The sequence below is a fragment of the Phoenix dactylifera genome, unplaced genomic scaffold (assembly GCF_009389715.1).
Source record: "Phoenix dactylifera cultivar Barhee BC4 unplaced genomic scaffold, palm_55x_up_171113_PBpolish2nd_filt_p 000885F, whole genome shotgun sequence".
In the NCBI taxonomy this organism is placed as follows: Eukaryota; Viridiplantae; Streptophyta; class Magnoliopsida; order Arecales; family Arecaceae; genus Phoenix; species Phoenix dactylifera.
In genome coordinates, this window is record NW_024068248.1 from 90,016 (window position 1) to 110,986 (window position 20,971).

Consider the following 20,971-nt stretch of genomic DNA (forward strand, 5'->3'; position numbering starts at 1 on the left):
TCCAATATGTCTGCCTAAGATAAGATTTTCTTTTTTCTTTAAAGCAAAACAGTCGAGAAACAACTTTAATTTGAACAGATCCACGTTAAGATAGTTTACATCACCATATAAACTACCTCGATTTATCAATACAAAGCACAGCTAGTCATAGACAAACTCTAAGAGAGCACGGCGCTAGTTTGTTGGTAGAATCCCAAGCAAACCGCCCTCTGGTCTTCTATTAAACATAAAATCAAAAGCCATATTTATCCCTCCTCCTTTAGTTGGTTAGTTTCTGAATTTAAGATATCCTTTCAGATTTAGAACTTCAAAATAAATATCCCCTCCCTTACCAAGTCTCTCTTACGGCACTAGTTTATTTGAACTTCAAAATGGATTTCCTCCCTTCTCTCTTTCCTCCTCGTCTCTATCCCTTCCTTTTTTTTCTGCTATCTCCTCGTCTCTATCCCTTCCTTTTTTTTCTGCTATCACTTCCTTTTTTTTCTTTGTATTCGTGACTCCTTTTCCAACAATACCAATCGTTTCGTATTCTCTCTCTTTCTCCACCTTCTTCCAAACCAACGCCAATCTTTCTTTCTCTCTTATTTGCTTCTGTTTTCCAGAACACCATGGGGGAAAGAGACCGAAAAAGGAAGAATGCTGATGACTCGAAAGCCTTCGAAGACGACGATCCTCTTGCCCTCTGCCTCTCTCCTCCCTCCCGCCGCCCTAATCCTCTAACCCCACACCCTCCCCTTTCCCCCCTTCCCCCGGGCCACCACAGCACTCCTTCCCTCCCCCTCCTCCCCCGCCGCCACCTCTTCTTCTCCCCGACTTCATCTCCGTCCCCTCCTCCGCCGCGTCCGCTCCCTCCGCCGCCGCCGCCGCAGCCGCCAACCCCCCTGCCCGCCACCCCCGCGCCCGCCGCAACCCCTCCAAGACCCCACGCGGCGCCCACAAGTCGGACACCGTCCCACCTCCCTTCTCTTGGGCAACCGATCGCCGCGCCACCGTCCACTCCCTCAACCACCTTCTCTCTCAGAACATCACGAACATCACCGGCGAGGCACAGTGCAAGCGCTGCGAGGCCTCCCAGGTCATCTCCTACGATCTCGTATCCAAGTTCAACGAGGTGGCGGCGTTCATCCGGGCGAGGAAGCATTGGATGCATGACCGCGCGCCGGCCGAGTGGATGACCCCGGCGTTCCCGGATTGCCGGTCCTGCGGGCAGCCCAACTGCATGCGCCCAGTGGTGGCGGCCAAGAAACGATCTATCAACTGGCTGTTCATGCTGTTAGGCCAAACCCTGGGATGTTGCACCCTGGATCAACTCAAGTACTTCTGCAAGCACACCAAGAACCACCGCACCGGCGCCAAGGACCGCGTCCTCTACCTCACCTACCTTGCACTCTGCAAGCAGCTCGATCCAGCTGGACCCTTTTGAGCGGTGATTGGTCTCTCTGATCTACCGATCGATGATCATCGGCTGTCTGTCTGTCGATCCATCTCTTCTTGGTGGTGTTTGATATGATGCTCATGCTCCTCTTCCTTGTGCAGTAAGTTTGTCGTCGCTTCTAGCTAGGGCCATTACCATCAGGAGGCTTCTTTGAAAGTGATAAGTGAGATCTTGGTTAGTTGAGATGGAAAAAAAAAATCATTTTTGAATCGTTCATACTTCTTCAAATATGATATCTCTCTTGATATACCAGTAGAGATATTTAGAGGTGGCTTTCAAACATTTGCAAAGCAGGAATGATAGATCTATTCATGTTTTTGACATTATTTTTCATGTTTTCATCAAGCATATATACATTTTCAAGACTGACTAGAATGAATGCATATGCTCCACAGAAATTTTAATAACAAATTTGCTTTGAGGAATAATTAGATCTCCTGCATGGTTATAAATGCTTGGTTCATGATGAAATTCCGATCTACAACCTTGGAAGGACTGATTCTGGTTACTTCTATGCTTTAAATCATCTCTTTTTGTATATATAATCATCAAATTATTTCAACACTACACCCTGATACAAATATTTATTTGGCATAATATGGTACAATATAAGATTTTTTCCGAACACAAATGAAGGAACTGTCACATATGCGGATACATAATATCTGCATAAAACATGCCTATGCAGGTATAATGGGTTAAAAATGGATCAACAAATATTTTATTTAAATGGAAAGTCTGTGTGTGCACACGCGTCCATATTAATTCCTTGTGTTGGGGGTTTTCTTTCTCCCATTTGAATCTTGGATGCATATTTCTTATTATTTCTCTAGAAGTATTGTGCATCATAGTTTATATAAGACAATTTAAGTGCTCTATAAGCCCAATTAGTAACTGGTCCTTACACTTCTATTCACCATAGAATACGCCCTACGAAATTAAAAAGACTAAATATCACATAAATGTCTTGCATTGTTTTGTAAAAGGATATAATAGAAACATATGCAAGTTACACAGTAATGATATATTCGAGTACATAGCACTGGTTGATTAAATCCATCATTCCCACTTATCTGACAATCATTAAAAAGAAGAAGTTTTTGATATATTACTTGCATATTAAGGTAAATTATGATTCTCATGGCTCAAAAGATATATGACAACCAATTCAATCATTTAGGGCACGTTTCCGCTATTCATTATTGGATTAGGAAGCCTATTTGTGCGTAATAGTCCATATCAATCTAACACCCCCTCCAGCTCGAATCCTATGGAAGGAAAAAAAAAAAGATGATGTTCATGTTCATCTTTCTAGCATGGGACTTGATAAAGTCCTGATAGTTATAAACTGAGACTTTAAACGCGTCAATCAATAGTCCCAATTCTTGTAGGATATTCCTAGAGGAATGGCCAAATAGACCGTTATAGTTGATTTAATGAAACAATCGATAATTAAGAAATTTCTAAATTACAATGATTTACGTACCATGTTTCATGAAGTTAATAAACACTCGAACGAATAGTTTGATCATATAATTTTTGACCATTTTCTGTCCAACTTTTTTGAATGAGTGATGGTTAATAACTAGCTCCTACATGGGAACTAATCTGCATAAATATAATTACTTTAAAGAAAGAGATTTGGCATTGCTCACATACCAAAGAGCCAAAATTATTCTGTTCCTCATGATGGTTAACGAGACTTTCCATGCATGTACAACCAAGACTACCCTCTAGCTCTCTTTCCATGCATGACTAAGAATCTTTCTTTGGATTTCTTTTACAATTTTTCAAGATGACTTTAGCAACTAATTCTAAGGATTTTATCGCTTCCAGGATTTAGTTTATTTTTTTTCATGTGGGAAAAATGGAGAAGAATAGATCATCCGTGTTTTTTTTGGTGAATTTCTCAGATTTAGGGGGCTGGGGAAGATCAGTAATTGTTTCATTGGTTTTTTAGCTCATTAGATTCTTTCTTGTTGTGTGTGTGTGTGTTTTAAGCCAGTTTGGGGGATCAGTGGAAGAATAGTGTGAACTTTTATGGTAAATTGAACGTCCGATTCGAGACATTAAAGCTCACCATGAGGAAACTTTCAGTTTTGTGGCAATAATAGAAGTCATTTGACTGCTGAATTTTGTAACGTTACATATTGATGGATATAGCAACAACTTTAGTTAGAATTAGCTTTAGAACCTGGAAGCAAAAATAGATGAAATTTAGTGCTGCTGTTTTTCCTTTTCTTTTCTTTTCTTCTTTTGGCATACCTAAAGACAGAACAATTATTCAGGGTTAGATTTTACTTGTCGATAGAGTTGAAACACAAAATCTTGAATGCAACTACTTAGATATCTGGATTGGAACATCCATTAAAATCTAAGCATTGGCTGCTGCAAACAGCATGCTGGGGTAATCCAAAATCTGAAGATCCGCCATTCCTTTTTTGCATTCATGGGATGAACTATTTTCTGCCTTATATTGGAGCCGGAGAGCTTGAAATTTATGGCCAGAGAGATCATCATAGTGCGACGGTTGGATCACCCCAATGTAGTGAAATTGGAGGGTTTAGTGACCTCCAGGATGTCTTGTAGTTTGTATCTGGTGTTCGAATACATGGAGCATGACTTGGCTGGTCTTGCTGCCAGCCTGGAATCAAGTTTACAGAACCTCAGGTTGAATTTTCATGCACTTCCAGTTCAATTATATTTAAAAACTGTGATCTTTATGCAAATTTCTATCTAACATTTCTATTTTTGGGCAGGTAAAATGTTTTATGCATCAGTTGCTCTCAGGACTTGAGCACTGTCACAATAGGGGTGTGCTGCACCGTGACATTAAGGGATCAAATCTTCTAATTGATAATGGTGGGATGCTTAAGATTGCAGACTTTGGGTTGGCGACCATCTTTGATCCCAACAACAAGCATCCTATGACTAGCCGGGTGGTCACACTTTGGTATAGGCCCCCTGAGCTTCTGTTGGGTGCAAATGATTATGGTGTGGGTGTAGACCTCTGGAGTGCAGGCTGCATTCTTGCAGAATTGCTGGCTGGGAAGCCTATAATGCCAGGGCGAACTGAGGTAACTTCTACGCCCTGGAACATTGACTGTTTCCATTATGGAACTTTCTAACTGCTTGAGCCAGAGGGTTCACCTGTCTTAATTACAATCTTGTTTTCATTTATTTTGTGTAAATGGTCTGATTTGTTTGTTTGGCTCAGGTTCAGTGGGTGTTAACTGGGGAGACCCTGGACCTTAGCTGACTTCCTTTATTACTCAAGTAATATTGTTACACTGACAATCTGGTTCACCAAAGGATTATATTCACATTACATCGTTGATCTTGCTCATGTATTATTTTCTTCTTGAAAAATATTCCTCTAAATTGTCAACCTCTAAAATTATGCCCTGAGGGTGATCAATCTGCCTAATTAAATTCCTGGTTTCATATTCACATGCACATGCACATCAGAAGTATTACTTAGAACTCACAGATATGAGATGGTGCTGGATCTTGGCAATGAAACTTCATATTAGATACAATTTATAATTCTATAACTGCCTTTCTGCATATTTGGTCAAGAATCATCCTGCAGAGGCGCTTGCTAGCACATGTATCTTCGATCTGCTTCTCTTCTCATCTTTCCACTATTAAGAATAACTAGCCTATCTTCATCCTTTTTCTCTGTACTCTTTTCTTGTTTTGATTCCTTTTCTTATCTTTTATATCCAGATTGAGGAAAACGCAGCCTAGGTGGCTTGATGGTATTGTAATGGTAGTTGCATCTTACCCACCAACTAGTGTAGAGTTAAGTACTCCTTGATAAATGGTCCAATGACAAGCAACTAAATCCTAACAAAAACTTGCTTAAACATTTTAAAAGCCAGCTGAGTAAATTCTATTTATGAGATATTAAAGTCGTCATGTCTGATTAAGTAGCAACTTTAGTAAGACCGACCCTTTTGAATGGACTAATTCGTCATATTCATCTCAATCTGATCCCTTCTGCTTCATAATTTAATCAAAGGTCGATCAAACAGCTGGTCGAGCTCCTTGTCGACCCAAAAATAGTGTAAGGTCTTAATACTCCATCACACCCTTTCCCACGTGCCAGGTACAATGGAACCTTCTCCATGCCTCTGCAATCCACCAATGAAAATCAACAATAGCATGGTTTAAGTGCCAATACACATAGATATGTGTCATGCAGATATGTAAGTTCAAGATATTGTAGAGTATACCAAAGACATCAATAGCATCCAAGGCATGAGCAAGCATATGCTTCTTCCCTTCTATCTCATGGTATGCTTGCTTCTTAAGGTGCAGTTGCTGACCATCCTAAAAGAGTATTTTACTACGGAAGCATGTATACTGTGAAGCCAATGGGGCCACGGATTGGATGGCTGCTTATGTAGCCTGTCACTCCGACGGTACTCTGTGGGCTGGAGATGGAGAGTTGCCCTTGGCACTCTGAGGTATCCTATTTTTTTGACTTTATTAGGTGTGTCCATACTCGTCAGTATGATCCACCCGTCCTAGCAAAAAAAAAAAGAAGGGTATTTACTCCTCAAAAACCACAATCCACTTTCTACCATGTTGTGTTCGAAACTGGGAGATTGACTGCCCCACAACTGGAAAACATGTTTGTAAAAATAAATACAAAGAACAAGAAGAAGCAATATTAACAACTACTAGAAGTATGACAATAATAATTCTGACAACAAGGGGTACCAACTGTCCAAGTCAGTAAAAATCTCTTGTTTTGGTACGCAGACCTGAGTTTGTTCCTGCCCTCATTTTGATATTCAGTTTGGTTTCCATCCGTCCTAGTTCTCAAAAAAGTTGTATACTCGTGACAGTAACAATAAAGAAGAATGCAATCTGTGACAAGATCATGACTGTAACACGTCTTACTAGTGAATCATCTAGGGATCAAAATTAGATGGAGTGAACCCATACAAATAGGCCGCATTGCTTGTGAGCCCATTGACCTAGCTTGAAAAGATTCTCTGTTGAAGAGGCCTGTTGTTTCCTCTTGTTAGGGTGGTCAACTAATATGCGTTGCGGAGTGAACATATTGGGCGCTAGTTTGTTTGCAGAATCCCAAGCAAACCGCCCTCTGGTCTTCTATTAAAACATAAAATCGAATGCCATGTCTATCCCTCCTCCTTTAGTTGGTTATTTTTTGAATTTAAGATATGCTTTCAGATTTCGAACTTCAAAATAAATATCCCCTCCCTTACCGATTCTCTCCTGCGGCACTAGTTTGTTCTCCCTTATCTCTTTCCTTCTCCTCTCTATCCCTTCCTTTTTTTCTGTTCTCTCTTACTTTCTTTGGACTCTCTCTCTAACTTATTCCAAACCTCTTAAACTCTATCGCTCCAGAGTCCTTTCTTCTTTGAATCTCTCTTATTTCCTGACTCCTTTTCCAACAATACCAATCGTTTCGTACTCTCTCTCTTTCTCCATCTTCTTCCAAACCCTTTAAACCCTAACGTTGAACGCCAATCTTTTTTCTCTCTTATTTGCTTCTGTTTTCCAGAACACCATGGGGGAAAGAGACCGAAAAAGGAAGAATGCTGATGATTCGAAAGCCTTCGAAGACGACGATCCTCTTGCCCTCTGCCTCTCTCCTCCCTCCCCGCCGCCCTAATCCTCTAACCCCCACACCCTCCCCTTTCCCCCCTTCCCCCGGGGCACCACAGCACTCCTTCCCTCCCCCTCCTCCCTCGCCGCCACTTCTTTCTTCTCCCCGACTTCATCTCCGTCCCCTCCTCCGCCGCGTCCGCTCCCTCCGCCGCCGCCGCAAGCCGCCAACCCCCTGCCCGTCCCTCCGCGGCCCGCCGCAACCCCTCCAAGGCCCCCCGCGGCGCCCACAAGTCGGACACCGTCCCACCTCCCTTCTCTGGGCAACCGATCGCCGCGCCACCGTCCACTCCCTCAACCACCTTCTCTCTCAGAACATCACGAACCATCACCCGGCGAGGCCCAGTGCAAGCGCTGCGAGGCCTCCCAGGTCCATCTCCTACGATCTCGTATCCAAGTTCAACGAGGTGGCGGCGTTCATCCGGCGAGGAAGCATTGGATGCATGACCGCGCGCCGGCCGAGTGGATGACCCCGGCGTTCCGGATTGCCGGTCCTGCGGCAGCCCAACTGCATGCGCCCAGTGGTGGTGGCCAAGAAACGATCCATCAACTGGCTGTTCATGCTGTTAAGCCAAACCCTAGGATGTTGCACCTTGGATCAACTCAAGTACTTCTGCAAGCACACCAAGAACCACCGCACCGGGCCAAGGACCGCGTCCTCTACCTCACCTACCATTGCACTCTGCAAGCAGCTCGATCCAGCTGGGACCCTTTTGAGCGGTGATCGGTCTCTCCGATCTACCGATCGATGATCATCGGCTGTCTGTGTGTCGATCCATCTCTTCTTGGTGGTGTTTGAATATGATGCTCCATGCTCCCTCTTCCTTGTGCAGTAAGTTTGTCGTCGCGGTACGTAGGATTAAAGAACAAAGGGAGAGCAGAACGTGACATGTGGCGCCTCGTTTTATCTTCTATTAATTACTTGTTATTTAAAGAGTGTTAGATGACAGGCGTCACTTCTAGCTAGGGCCATTACCATCAGTAGGCTTCTTTGAAAGTGATAAGTGTGATCTTGGTTAGTTGAGATGGAAAAAAAAAAATCATTTTTGAATCGTTCATACTTCCTCAAATATGATATTTCTCTTGATATACCAGTAGAGATTTATAGAGGTGGCTTTCAAACATTTGCAAAGCAGGAATGATAGATCTATTCATGTTTTTGACATTATTTTTCATGTTTTCATCAAGCATATATACATTTTCAAGACTGACTAGAATGAATGCATATGCTCGATAGAAATTATAATAACATATTTGCTTTGAGGAATAATTAGATCTCCTGCACGGTTTCAAATTCCTGGTTCATGATGAAATTCCGATGTACAACTTTGGAATGACTGATTCTGCTTACTTTAATGCTTTAAATCATCTCTTTTGTATATATAATCATCAAGTTATTTCAACATTGGACCCTGATACAAATATTTATTTGGCGTAATATGGTACAATATAAGATTTTTTCCGAACACAAATGAAGGAACTGTCGCATATGCAGATACATAAAATCTGCATAAATGCATGTATATGCAGGTATAATGGGTTAAAAATGGGTCAACAAATATTTTATTTGAATGGAAAGTCTGTGTGCGCGCATGGCATATTAATTCCTTGTGTTGGGGGTTTTCTTTCTCTCTTCTGAATCTTGGATGCATATTTCTTATTATTTATCTAGAAGTATTGTGCATTATAGTTTATAGAAGACAATTTAGGTGCTCTATAAGACCAATTATTTACTAGTCCCTTACACTTCTACTCACCATAGAATATGTCCTATGAAATTAAAAATACTAAATATCACATAAATGTCTTGCATTGTTTTGTAAAAGTATATAATAGAAACATATACAAGTTACATAGTAATGATATATTTGAGTACATAGCACTGGTTGATTAAATCCACCATTTCCACTTACATGACAATCATTAAAAAAAATGAAGTTTTTGATGTATAACTTGCATATTAAGGTAAATCATGATTCTCATGACTCATAGGATATATGCCAACCAATTTAATCATTTAGGGCATGTTTCAGCTATCCATTGTTGGATTAGTAACCCATTTGTGCATAATAACCCATGTCAATCTAACACACCCTCGAGCCCAAATCCTATGGACGAAAAAAAGAGAGGATGATGTTAATGTTCTTCTTTCTAGAATGGAGCCTGATATTGTACTGATAGTTATAAACTGAGACTCTAATTGGACAGGTCAATAGTCCCAATTGTTGTAGGATATCCGTCGAGGAATGGCCCAGTAGACCCATAGAGTTGATTTAATGAAACAATGGATAATTGAATCCCAAGGACTTACTCTAATCGTGATTTTGACTCTATTATGATACCTCCCTCTGTCGCAATAGAAATCGAGAATGGAGGTCTCCGTCTCAGTCTCGTGCCTTCATTCCGATTTTCTAAATTACAATGATTTACGTATCATATTTTATGAAGTTAATAAATACTCGAACGCATAATTTGATCATATTACTTTTGACTATTTTTTTCCAGATATTACATCATAATCATCAACAAAATATTGATTTATAAACCTACTGATACCAAGAAGGCTGTAACCTCATAATGAATAAGATTTAGTAAATGATCTGGACGAGCATCAACGGATGGATCCTTTCTTTAACCAATAAACATGAGCACCTCTATCTTTTTTGTGCCATTGGCTAGGAAAATAATGTCAAATGGTGCTTGCTTTCTTGATTGCTTGCATGTGTGCTTGCTTTCATGTTCGCATGCATGCATTCTTGCCTTATAATATAGCCAATAACCAAGGTTCGCAATACCAGTTTCAATATCATTACCGGACCACGTTGGTATAATGTCAGTACAAGTCGGCTCAATATGCTGCACTTAGCACACCTCCCATACCAAGTATTGGTTTGGCACCAATATGGTATAGGGCAGTATGCACCGATATGACGAACCTTAGCCTATAGCATTATGTAAGGATATATAAAGCCCTGCTAGCCTTAGAATGCATCCCCCACCTTCCAGAGTTGCATTTTCTGCTTTTAGAAGTACATCTTGCCGAAGGACTTGGTACCAATTGCACAACCTCGACTATCCTACACATGAAAGTGAATAAGAGAGAATAACGAAATTTATGACATTCCATAAATGAATGCTAGAAAACTGCAGAAGAAAGGCATAATAACTCAAGGTGATACATAGATATGAAAGTTTTAAGTGCAAGATTAGAACTACTCATCATCACTTAAGAAAGAAAACGATCTCTATTTTTGAAGGAGATACAATAGATATAAATTGTCAAAAAAAAAAGTTGCCGTACAATTAGATTGGCATGTATTATCCACCAGTAAATTGTGAATCTTATGAAGGCACAGAAGCATGTTCATCAGTTCTCCAACAAACTACTATCTGCCTGATTCTTTTACATCTACAAATTACCCTAATCTAACAATTTAGCAACATTTAACAGTTACCCAAGACTAGCATTCCCATACATAATCAGCTTGGGTCTGTCAACTAAAGAGACAGGTTGAAATTTCCTTTTCTAGGTTAGTATGTAAGACATCACTGTAATGTCCAGGGCCCACAACTACTAGGCCCCAATAAGAAATGGGCCCAGTAAGGTTGGGCCCAAATTTTCACAGTGGGCAGTGCTGTTATAATGTTTAAAAAAAAAAAAAAAAAAAAACGAAGGATAAGACGACAGGGAGGTGCCCTCACCCGCTGGCAAGCCGATGCCGCGCACCGAGATAGGGGGCGCCGGCCAGTCCCGGAAAGGGAGGAATGGAGCGGATGGGACCTCTCAAGAGGGGGGTCCCTCATCCTCTAAACAAATATTTAAGCCTCTGCCGCACCCCAAATCACAGACCCCCAAGAACACTGAACCGAGAGAGAGAGCCGAAAGCCCTGAGCCGAAGGCGAAGGAGCCCTGAACCAAGAGGAAGGAGGACTCCAGGGGAAGAACTGCCCAACGGTAACCAGCAAAAAGCACAGGTAAGCCCCCTGCCTTCTCTCCCCCTGTTTTTGCAAGACAACAAAAGAAACAAAGAAAGAAGGGAGGAAGGGACTGCTGCAGACCAAGGGAGCGGCCGCGGCACTCGCAGTGCGCCGCTTCCTCCCGCCGCAATCTCTTCCGTGAGAAGAGAAGGCGCCGCAGGCGCGGCCGTGACGCGCGAGCTCGCCGTGGCACCCGCCGACTGTGGCTCGGACCCCCCAAACCCCTTCTTCTTCACAGGGGAAAGATGAAGAAGGAAGAGAGGGTTCGGGAGTGAGAGAGAGAATATGGGGGGTTGGTGAAGGAGGTTGAAGAAAGAGACGAAGAATGAAAGAAAGAAAGGAAGAGGAAAAGAAGAGAGGAAGAGGGGACTCATCCTCGTCGTCGTGTGCGGCCGGCCGCCGGCTTCGGCCGCGAGCACCGTCGACGCAGGCGCGGCCCGAGAGTGCCGCAGGCCTCGGCCGGGATGCCGCGGGGCTTGGGTGCGGACCCGCCGGTCGTGCCCGTCCCCTCTCGCTCGCCGTCCTCCCTTCCGCTCGTCGTGCTCATCCATCATCGGAGAGAGAGCAAGGGGGAGATCCGGGATGAAAAAGAAGGGAGGAAGGAAGCTTCGGGAAGGAGAAAGAAAAGAAGAGGAGAAGAGAAGAAAAATGGAAGAAAAAGGAAAAGAAAAGAAAAGAAAAGAAAAGAAAAAAAAAGAGAAGAGAAAAGAAAAGAGTGGGTTAATGGGTCGGAATCGGGTTCGGGTCCGAAACCCGTTAAGCCCAATAATTAAGAAATTGATTTAGCCAATTGAACCTAAACCCGAGCCCTAATTAAATTGGGCTAAGTCTGGGACGAGCCCAAACTGCAAATTGGGTCAAATCCGAACCGAATTAAGCCCAAATTAATTTGGGTCCGAACCCAATTAAATTGAGTTAGTTCCAGCAGACCCAATCTGGTTTTAAATCGAACCCCAAAGGCTTCAAATTGGACTTGGGCTAAATCCTTGGATGGGATCCAAGCAAGTAAGTTCATAATATGATGAACTAAGAGATTTTATAATAAATAAATGGGGAATAATGTAATTCCTATTATGTTGTTTTAGGTGATTAAGGATTTGTCACCTGGACTTGAGCAATTTGGAAAGCGAATTGAAGTAAGTAATCTGCCTTAATCTTATCGTAGATCCTGTATTACGTTTTATAAGATGAATCAGAGTTTTTCATACAATTTGAATTGTATACATGATTTGTGAAGAGAGTAAGTAACTTGTTTTAATCTTGTTGTGAATCGTGTATGTAAGTAGCCTGCCCTAATCTTTATGGATCATACATGAAATTTAACATGTTATGCATGTACTGTAGGCTAAGAACGATATGTGTATCTGACATGCTCTAGTTACACAAGTTATGATGATATATGTTTGATATTCCGTTATGCCTACAAAATACTGGGATTACGTTACATGCTAAGATATGAGTTATGAAATATGAACATGAGTGGTACATGTCAGTCACATAATTCATAGTTGTGCACATATTATGTTTTCATAGCTCTTGTGATACATGCAAAATGAATGGAGTTCCATGTTATGATTTTTCTTAGCATGAGTGTAAAGAATGATAATGATTTGCTCTAGCTGCATATTGCTTGTAAGGGGGTACCTAAGAACTACTAATGCTACGGGCCGAATGCAACTGAGCCGGCCTTACCAGTGGCCGATAATGACTGAGCCAGCCCCGCCAGTGGCCGACTAATAACTGAGCAGGCCCCGCCAGTGACCATTAATGAATTCGCCGTAGCATTTATAAGGTCTACCTATACGGAGCATTATTTATGAACTCTTAAGAGCTACTGACCCGATGTAACTGAGCCGGCCTTGCCAGTGGCCGAGAATGACTGAGCCAGCCCCGCCAGTGGCCGCCTAATAACTGAGCCGGTCCCGCCAGTGGCCAAGAATGACTTCGCAGTAGCATCCGAGAGAATGGACCAAGGCATGCCGGGGGCACGGTTTCATATGCATACTTTATGAAAATGATATTTGAAGCATGATCATGAGGCTCGTTTCAGAGCCTGGGTATATGAGGCGGGTGCTTCCAAATCCTGCAGATGTGTTTTTGGGGAGAAGCAAAATCGGTGAGGGGTGAAGGACGCTTGCGTGAAGCCCCGAAACCGGCCAACATCTGGCAGGGGAGCCCCGTGTTTCCCCCTCATGTGGGCCCGATAGTCACGTACCCTGCGCAGGCGGGCCGTGACATTTATGAACGTGCTTGGCCAAAGCATACATTGTTTTACAACGGGTTTTTTTGAATATATCGTTATGAAATGTTGTATTTTGCTATAACCGCTATCTCCTTTAAATTGCATACATATTATGCCATGAAGATGATTAGATAAATATGCATGTCAGCTTCTCAAACCCTGCATAAACATGGTTACCGTTATGTTCGATCCGGTAAGATTATGTATGATTACTTACTGAGCCGTGTAGCTCATATCCGTTCGTTTACTTTTTCTTTCAGATCCTTACCACTGATAGCTGCCAGAGACACGTTAGTTTGGTATCAGGGCTTCTTTCTTTTGGGGTAAAGCAAGAATACTTTTGTGTACATAAACTACATAGAAGCTCTGTATTTGGGTACTGACCAGCATGTTGTACTAAGAATGCTTTCATATGAAAAGATTCGATTGGTTTGACTACCCTGTTACCCAGGTATGAGGCTGCGTGCTATTATGGGCGGTAGTCGGCAATAGCACGGCCGTGTCACGGATCCGGATCCGGGGCGTGACATCACCCTTAGCCAACATGTCTTCCATCTTGCTTCTTTTTGGCTGCACCCTCCCAAACTATGCATAGCCTGCATTCTTCCTTAGTTCCGGCCATAAGGACTTAAGGATTAACTCCAATCTATATTAAATGGACATGGTTTCATGTGTCAGGTGTGAATGTGTGTCTAAGCGTTATATCCTTTCAATATCTAAAAAATCCCTTCTTGGAGAAATGTTTGAGCGTCACATCAATGCTCATGTTTTAAGTATCAGGAGCAATTACTTGGGCTATATCAAAAGATCCAGGTAACACAAACTCCAACACGTACATACTCCTCAGGTTCCGCAATAGCTTAGGCAGGTTCATGCTCGGATATTTGCATGTAGACTTTGAAAGCCAACGATCAGACCAGTGAACTGAGACCTTCGTTATGGACCTTTCAAGAGGACATCTTGATGAAGGTCTAATGTCAAAATAATTGGCTGCTAATTTACCCAGTAATGTTCTAAAAGCATATATCTTCCTGCCTTCATATATCTAGGAAAAATACATCATATAAAAAACAGCTGCGTGGAAAAGATTATGAGGGACGAGGAACAATATATCAAGTTAAGCTTGTGGCCCAAGACAAAAAGGTTTACAGAAGAACTGTTGAAAACATGATGTGAAACTATTCTTTCTGTTAAATATGTTAGAGAACGGCCAAATCACATCCTAACCTCCACCATCAAACTTTATAACAGAACAACATCAACATGATATGTAACTATTCCTTTACTGCTAGATATATGTTACTAGCAGAAATATCATCTCCTACACTTGTAATACTCAATCTTTACCTGACATCACCAGGGTAATCTGCAGTTCAAGATGGAGGAGCACAGAATATAATGTACGGGAATTGTAGTTCCTCCCAGAGAAGGAAGAATCCCAACTTCTATCAATTCATCATGGTGATCTGTAGTCATTGTCTGTCCAAAAATTTGGCAACCTGGATTTTCCTGTTAACAGATCATAGGAAGAATATTTTATCACTCCAAAAAAAAATGTAATATAATTTTAATACTTATGAACTCATTGATTTATTTTATGTAAAAAATCACTTTGATAAATATATGAAACTTTTGCTTTCTCAAAAATAAAAGAAAAAGGGTAAGTTTAAATGTCCAAAATTAAAATGCAATGGAGAATGTTGGGTGCACGAATCACTTGTCATGCTTGAAAGGGTGTATCCTGTCACTATTAGAATCTAGTATAAAATAACAGAAAAAAAATGTCGTCTCTAGACCAATCTGGTTCTCTGTTCCATGTTTAAGAAAAAGAATAAAGGAAAAAAATGAGCATTATACAATTTTAAGAATGAACTTTAATAGCATGTATATCGACAGCCGGTGCTCTCAATCTTAGTAGAATTTTAAATATAGATGTTGATAATCAAATATTATCCATCCGAGTTCCTTCTACTTGTTAGCTAATTAATTCAAATATTGTTAGAAAATGAAGCATAACATTTTTGCTTAGGGGAATTGATACTCAATTGTTGGATTTACAAGGTGAGATCAAAATAGGATGGCAGAAAGGATAAGAATAATTGTATGCAAGATTATGAATTGTACAAAACTACATCCCAAATCTTTCTATGCTGTTCTAGGTCTTCAAATCATGACACTGTCTTACTGTATGTCTTACTGTATCTCTGGATTCACAAGGCAAAAACCTAACAGATTAGTTAACTAAACATGTAATTAGCTTAGGAGTTATGATTAAGCTATAATTGCTCATGTTTTCTTTTTTACAAATTAATTTATTTTTTCAAAATTCTTATAGTATAGAATTCCCTTTAGACAGTTGGCTTTCCTCAGAATCTCTGTGCCTTGAAATTGGCATTTTCAAGGAGAGCGAGAAAGAAACATGAATAATGTATCTCATAAAAGATAATATATCAGATAGGTAACTAGTTCAATTATCTTTACAAGGATTTGAATGAACCTGTCGCCATGTTTCAGCTACCATACGACCAAGTACACCTGACCCTACAATCACTAAATCATTCTCCCGGACAACACCAGGTGATGATACCTTCACTCCCGCATCATGAGATGTTCCTCCATTCATCAAAGCAAAAGTGGACTTTCACAATCCTTCAAATCAGTCATCTCTGACAGTTTATAATGTTGAACATGTATAATAAAGTTTTGAAATTCCATAGAATGCAACAACTCTAATGCAAGAAAAGTCTCGATTATATCTGGTAATGCTATCAGATACTAAAATTTCCTGATTGCTATTTCAAAATTAATAATTGCAGCACCCAGAAAATAAACTTCAAGATTTCATTAAAATCAAGTGCTTATTCATGACATAGACACTAAATTTAATTCCATATTAAAGGTGTTTTTCTGATTAGCAAAAAACCAAACGATTTTGTCCCAATCTAGCTTATATTAGATTATTTCCACCCCGAATCTATTTTAATACACAAGGACTCTAAGACAAAATTAAGATGGAAGATGGAGGGATAATCTGGAATATTTTTGCCTAAGTTCTAACCAAAAATCATGGTCGCACTTTTTAGCTCAATCCAATGATATAGCAACTCTATTAGAAGTTTCCTAGCATCCCAGCAGCTAGAATCTTCAATATATAAAAGAAGAGTGAAATCCGATGAAGATCGCACTTCACCTCAAAAGTGAGTCACAAGACACTCGTATGGTAGAAAAGTAACAGTCTACACACATCCAAAGCAACCAAGTAATAAGTTCATGACATACAAAGTAGAGAAAAGATTCAGAGACCACCAATGTTTTTAAATAGAATTTTTTTACATGTATACCCTCCTAAATATATGAAATTACATGAATACCGTCATAGAATTACTATTTGCATGTATATCCTTCTTTTTTTTTTCTTTTTTACATATGTACCCGTATCATTTAACGTCGTTAAAAAATAAATGACTAAAAATTAAAATGACATGCAGTGATTTCCTTCAGCAAGAGGAATTCCAGTAAGCTGGAAACAGCAACGTCGACTGGAGAAACCAAATTTCCATCTTTATCGAACCTTAGCCGATTTTCACCCCCATCTAAATCCAAATTTAATCTACTGCGGAGTCCTCATGATACACACTATACTAAGAAAAACAAAGAACTACACTGAAAGAACTATTATCAAATACAGTAATCGTATTCGAAAAAAAAGTAATTTAGCGCAAGTGGAATCCGTGGCCTCAACCATTCAAACCAGAATTCCACATTTAATCTACAGCAACGAAGACTAGAGAAACCAAAATTCCATATCTAAATCTAGCCTATTCTTACCTCTGTTTGAATCCAAAAACCCTAGCGAATGCATCAACAAACACAGCGATTCGAACACATAGTACCGAATTGAGGCGATGCTGACCAGTTGCTGCCTGAGAAGAGGCGGAGAGCGGCATCGAGATGTGAGAGCGTCGTCGTTCCTCGAGGTGGAAGCTGGAGTTTTGGGGGCGACTGAAGGGGTGAACTTTTCGAGGCCGAGATAGGAAGAAGGGGGCAGGAGAGCATAAAAGAAGAGGCAGCCTGGGGATTGGAGCCGTGAATTTTTTTCTTTTCCTTTTTTTTTTTTGCGTAAGCCAGCCGCTCACAACACTCAGCACAAAACATATCTAACGCCAGTAACAAATGATCAAAAATACTAAAAAAAATATTTTCAAGTAGTGGGCTGCAAAGAAGGCGATCCAGTCGCTGTATTTGTCTTTCGAAAAACATGCGAAGCCCGAAATGATTCTAACTTCTCCACGAGTCGCCAAATATCCTTCGATGGAGACATAAGAGAGAGAAAGAAGGGCTTGGTTGATAGAGGATCAAATTTACCAATACGTCACGAAATGCTATGGTTCTTATATATGATTTCTTAATTTATTCAAAAATAATTCAAAATCTTTCTCTGTCTCAGCTTCTGGACTGACCTGAAAAGGTAAGGGCTACCATTAGCACCGTGTACGTAGTTGTTAAGATGAAGCTTCATTTGGTATTGATTCTAGACTAGACCGGAAATAGCCCAATGAAACTGACTTGCCTTCCTTTTCTTGGGTGAGTCAGTGGAGTCTGTTTTACTTGAGTTGCAAAGCTGGCAATGCAAAGCATGAGGGGCGTACTCATACGTCTTTTGTGGCAATCTGCAGGCAAGAGGACAAAGGATTACGAAGGAGAGTCAAGGCAAAGCAGCGGTTCTCTTTCTGCTATCTTCCCCCAAGGGCCTTGGGACTGATTTTTTTTTATTTTTGAGGAATTTTTTTTTCTTTTTCTTTCTTCTTTTTTTGGATTTGGACGCACATGTTTTCCTATGTGTGATTCGTTGGAGGCCCAACGATGATAAAAAAAAAAAAAAAAAAAAACAAAACAAAACCAATGCATGGGAATGAGCTTGCCGCAGCGTGAAGCTACGATTGTCACCGGGCACACGACCATGCAAACTCTCCCTCCCTCGTCATAGTTGACTTGCACCCAAAAAAAGGATGAGCGCCCATTCATGATCCGGATCCTACTCGATATTGGTCTCTTATTGAGAAGCCCGTACGAGTAAAAAGGATTGGGATGAATATTAGACCTAGCTAGAAGCCATTTGTCCATAACTTTTAGTCCAAAAACTTAAAATATTGTGTCTTACACTACCTAAATTCAAATGTATTGAAAATCAATAAATTTGATTAAAGCAATCTCTCTCAATCCTCTTATATGGAAAAGAATGTTCTGATTGATGGAAAGCACAATTTCTTGTCTATTTATAAAAGTGAAAGGGTTAGATGCTTAAGCATCCTTTCGTTGAATGCATCCATTCACATAATCCATCCATTCATCAAGAGTTGTGTTACTTGGAATTACTATTAGATCAGGATGCACCTCTACGCTTCTTTTTAAGATACTGTTAGAGATATGTCCGTAGAATTTCCTTAAAAATTTAAGAGAGGATAGAGATAAACACTAAATTATTTGGGAGTTTAAGAAAAAATTTTATATTTAACTAGGTTTATGTTTTGATAAATATCTAATACGAATTTCTAAAATTTCAAATTATTGAATTAAATATTTTATTAATAAACCAACATAGCATGTGGCCTCTAGCATCATGATATATCAAAACCATAGCAGGATCCATAGCAGGAACTCCTTATTTTTAATGCATGGTAAGAATGTAACTAAAGGAGGCTTAATCTAGACCGACTTTGCTCAATTTTAAATTAGAAATAGTTTTGAGCTTTAAGCTGAGATCAAGCTTGGCTCATTCCTTATTCTAAATACGTTCTATTATTTGTTTAGTATTTCTCATTTTTAATTTTACATTGTATTTCTCTCTTTCCATATTTATTTTCAATCTGATATTTTATTTTATTCTTTACTGTTACATTAATATTTATTCTTTAATTTCTATTTTTTCACTTTATTTTCTTTTGCACTATTTTGTGTTTCGTATTTTGTATTTTCCATATTTTTATTTCATTTTTGATTCAAAGCATTTTATTTTGGTGTTGATTTTTATATTTTATTTTTTGTACAAAATTTAATTATTTTTAACTTTTTAACACCATGTTTGTATCTTTGCTTCTCTTTATTTTCTTTTTCAGTTTCTAAATGTGCATGGACATGCACACACATATAACCCGGCATTTTAGATATTAAATAGCATTCGTTATTGTTCATAATATAATCTTGAATTATCTTCCATTTTGCCATATTAGCACATCCAATCTCTTCTCATATTTAATAAGTATCTCTAATTAACTCAAAATTTGAAAAAGAGAAAATATGCTTAACTTATGCTAAGCAACTACTTCTCTATAACAAAATACAATATGCTTAATGTAGACTAAAGTTAGTTTCTTTATAAAATTGAAACATGATATCATATAGACTTCCATTAATATGGAAACAACAAAACCTACAGTGATATAGAATAAGGTACGCCACTAAATTCAATTGGTTAAAAATAGAAGCTACTTTTCTATTTCAAAGATCCTATAGCACTGCTAGTATATTCTTTAGTCGTTTCCATATGTTTGATTGAGGGGCTTGTCTCATACTGATGCTCTATGACAAATTTTATGTAAGATACCGGCATTATTAGTTTAAATGATTGACAAAAAATGAATAGAATAACTTAAGAACTCATCTTAAAGATTGCCCCAACGACCTTCTCAAGATGATGCTCTTATCATTATTAATTGAAGTGCCAACTTTTGATTGGATTTCCTTTTCATAACAACAGATATTTCCTAGTGTAAATAGCATATAATTCTATTTATAACATTAAAAACTTAGATTCAGTTGAAATCACCACTTTTCCTAAAAGCTAAGCTCATTTTAGATTTATTTATATATTTTATATTTTCTTATACTCCCCCTCACATTTGGGCCGGACTTTTTTTTTAATGGGCGAGCCCAACATGTGAAATTTTTTAATAATGGGGTTAAAGAGTGCAGATACAGGGTTTGAACTCAGGACCTCTGCTCTGATACCATGTTAAAATCACAACTTTCCTAAAAACTTAAGCTAAATGTGTAGGTAGATTATTTATATATTTTATATTTTCTTACAGATTCTACCATTTATGTCTCATTAAAATGAATCTTTGCCACTCCTATGAAAACAAAAAGGGAGGCTAAACTAATTCTTTCAGTTATCATCAATGAATAAAAATATGAATTGTAAACATAAAGCCAGAAGAAAGGGATGAGCACAATACACCAGTAATGTGGTGAATCAGTGAGAGAAAAATCTTGAAGGATTCTAATACAAGATTAGGAAGTTAGTTGATCAGTAACATGATTAATTTAAAATTAATTTCTGCTAATTGATCATTAAGAATACAATATGCCATTATTTGTAATTAATGGAGCAATTTTCTCAACAAATGCTTTCCAAGTAGAGTTGATCAAAATCCGGGCCGGGCCGGGCTCTACAACAAAAATTAGGCCCGATGGCTATGCCCAGGCTCGGTCCGGCCCGACTGTCGGGCTTAAATTTTTGTTTAGGCCCGATCCGACTTTATAAATCTGGTTCTAGGCCCGTCTAGCTCGGCTCGACCCGATAGGCCCGACCCGACAGGCCCAATTTTTTCTTTGTTTGGAATCTGGAAATGGGCCAGAATGGCCCGACCAGGCTTGGCCTGATTTTTTTAGTC

The 20,971-nt window shown here is 39.6% G+C and overlaps 1 pseudogene; it reads left to right on the top strand.

The window, feature by feature from the left end:
* Window positions 1-20,971, top strand: part of LOC120107520 — a 41,626-nt pseudogene that overhangs the window by 10,850 nt on the left and 9,805 nt on the right.